The sequence below is a fragment of the Belonocnema kinseyi genome, chromosome 1 (genome assembly GCF_010883055.1).
Source record: "Belonocnema kinseyi isolate 2016_QV_RU_SX_M_011 chromosome 1, B_treatae_v1, whole genome shotgun sequence".
NCBI lineage: Eukaryota > Metazoa > Arthropoda > Insecta > Hymenoptera > Cynipidae > Belonocnema > Belonocnema kinseyi.
Genome location: NC_046657.1, coordinates 13,181,444 through 13,184,947, shown reverse-complemented (window position 1 = coordinate 13,184,947; position 3,504 = coordinate 13,181,444).

Sequence of the window (3,504 nt, the reverse complement as noted above, 5' to 3'; positions counted from 1 at the left end):
GTTTAACCCAAAATATTTTTTTTAAACAAAAAAAGATAATTATTGATTAAATATTTTAATTTTAAATTAATAAGATCAATTTTGAACCAAAAATTAATTTATTAAATTTAGTTTTAAAAATTGATTTTAATACAAAAAATGAATTTTTAACAAACAAGATTAACTTTCGAGCAAATAGTTGAATTTTCAATTAGAAAAATATATGACTTGATATTCCTAACAAGAAAATATCTTAATTATAAAGCGAGATCTGTAAACTTTAACCAAAAATATGAATTCTTAACGAAATTTTTAATAGCTCTTTTTACAACCAAAAGCAAAGATAATTTGTAAAAATACACAAATTCAAACAAAATTTTTCACAGTATACGAATTTTCCACACTATAGTTGAATCCTCGACCAACGCAGATTGATTGTGAACTAAAATAGGTCAAATTTCTTTAAAAAATTAATGTCCCATCCAAAAAGACCAATTTTCAACGCAAAAGTTAAATTTTCAATTAGAAAATGTTTTTCAGTTGTAACAGCAAATATTTCAACCAAATTTTCAACTTTTAAACTGAAAAGTAAAATTCTCTAAAAACTAAAAAAATGTTAAATTGTTAACCCGAAAATATTAATTTGCAACAAAAAAAGTAGTATTTTGATAAATTAGTTAAAATTTCTATAAAATTGTTGAATTTTTAAACCAAAAGAAAGATCTTGTACGAAATATCGAATTAGTATATAAGTTCGTACGCATTATTCAACTTCGAGAAAGTCTTTCTTTTTTAATCTTTTGACAAACAAGGCGTCCATTTACTATTAAAACTATGACAATTAGTTATAGATAAAGGTGGTAAATATAATTAGTTAACTGCATATACTGTGTTTTTAAAAATTATGTTACAAGTATTGTAAAATACGCAATAAATCATTAGAATTTTTTTAATTATCAGACCGAATAGCCATTTTAATCGAAGGTCCTGTGGACTCGATTAATAACGCTACAAGGTCGGATTTAGAAGATTTTTGACGCAATCTCAACGCTAATAAATATGTTTTCTGTCGGAAAATTCCGACTGGTTCTTTGGCTTGCTGCCTATTGGAGTAAAGTTTATCTTGTACAGTAGGTCGCAGAATTTTTCCCGGAAAAGCGATAAATTTTTGTACATCTCTCACCATTTTCTGGCCGAATGGGTTAAAGATTTTGTTACTAACGGATTCCATTGTTAGGGGAATATTGAAGACTCCGTAAAATAAGTGATGCATTCGGTTAAAAAGGTGTTAGGATCTTCGTGGTCCAAACCGGGGAAGGTAGGTCGTGGTGATTCTGGGGTTCCTAATGCACTGATCACTCCACGCCAGTCACTGAGCGTTAGGGTTGGTAAATTTATGGAAATTGCCGGTTCGTTATGCAGATAAGAGAGTTTTGAAAAGTTTGCGCATTACGCAGGAGTTATAATTGTTCCATGAGAAAAATATTTTGTTGTAAAGGGGCATCTAATTGAAGCTGGTAATTTAGTGAAAGTAAAGCATTTTGCTCAACTTGATTGAGAACATTGAATATTCTGCTCATTTTGGAGATCCTGAACGGTAGAATATTCAACAACGGTTGATTGTTTTGCTCGATCTGCTTATTCTGGCAATGTCAAATATTCAGCGGGGATGAATGCTGGACTGGTGGAAATGCTAAGAAGTCCTGTTCCGACATTGCGTCAATTGACAAGAATCGTAATCGCTAAGATCGCGTTACGATAAGTTCGCGAGAATTATTCAAAGGTGCCACCGAGTTTTGCTGGATAAACCCAAAAAAAACCAAATTGTCTATAATTGACTTGGAAGGTCTACCGCGTTTCTTAACTGGCGGAGTGTAGAGCATAGCCTCTTTAAGGTGTAGTTTCGATTTTCAACCTTGAAGGATCAGAAAAAAACTCAAAATTGAGAATAAAATTTAAAAAATTTTCTGAGCCCCACGTTTGGGCTGCGAAATTGATATCCCGAAACGTGATTATCAATGGAGATTCGAGGAGTTTATCATTCCTTTTTGAGGGAGAAGATAAATTGGGAAACGCTATAGGGAAAATGTTTATTATAAAGCACGCCTGGCTGCGACGATCGAAGGAAAAGTTCAAAGCCCAAAGGTCAGCGCGAAGGGATAAAAAAACCGAAATTATCTCGGACCGTACCCGAACGCAGAAAAACGCGAAAACTCGTTTGAAAGTCATCACCACTGGGTAATAACTCCCGCATCGAGCCGCACTAATAGTGAAAATCCGGCGGACACTCTACTAACCTGTCAATCGCTGCAAGAAAACCTCCGTCATCCTCGATGCGAGGAAATTCGGGATTCTGTATGACTTCTGATGAGGGTCTGGATGCTAAGGGCCTTAACTTTGAATGGGTATTCAAGAGAAAAATAAAATAGCTAAAGTGCAGTAAAATCAAAGAACAAAAAGGCCGGAATCAAAGAACAGAAATTAATTGAATGGTTGATGAGAGCTATTCGTACAGATAACAGGGGATCGTTGATTGAAGTACATGGTCCTCCGTCACCTGATGTGATTCTCGCTCGAGAAGATACTGACTGGTGCTACTGCCTATTTTAGGCAGTTCTTCAACCGCCGATCGACTTCGCGCGTATTCCAGCGGTGAAAAGGACGGATCAAGCCCTGTCATTGGTCGCCCGCTCCTTTCACCCGCTGCAATTCGGTAAAAATTTACTGCTCTCCGGTTGCATCCTTCCTTCATTATACCACTCAGAATACTCGAGGCCACCAATCCCAAGCCTACAACCCCCAAGCTAACATACCCTTAGCTCACCAACCCCATGTATACCAACGACAAGCTCAGAATCCACAAGCTCATGACGTAAAACCCACAAACCCTAAAAAACTCAACCACTCCAAATTCAGACACCCTAACCCTACAAAAGTCAAACCTACCCACTTCAACTCCATAAGCTCCAAACCCACACACCACGATACTACACACCCCGATGCTTGCACCCCAAGCCCACCAGACTGACGCCCTGAATAACCCCAAATCTACACACCCCAAAACCTTACAACCCAAAACCTTACACCCAAACCCACCAACCTCAATCTCTGCACAAACCATAAACCTAAACATCCTAAGCCTACCTGATCTAAACCTACTTACTCTAAATCCACACACCCTAAATCCATCACTCAAATTCTATACATCCAAAACCCACCAACCTTAAGCCTATGAATCATAAGCCCACAGACCCTTTAGGCCGCTCCATACAATGCGCAAGCTGATTTGACGGCCCATTTGAAAGAGACTATGCTTGAGGTTTATAGGCTTACGGTTGGTATACTTAGGGTGTGTGAGCTAAGGGTTTGTAGGCTTGATATTGTTGGCCTCGAGTTTTCTAGCTGTCAGAGTGAAAACGAGCGGATCATCGTACAGCCATTTGAAATGCTCTTTTCCTCTTTGGAACCTTCCCCTATCGTTACGAGCCGAAATTTTTCACACGTATTCTTTGGGCTTCCAAGCAG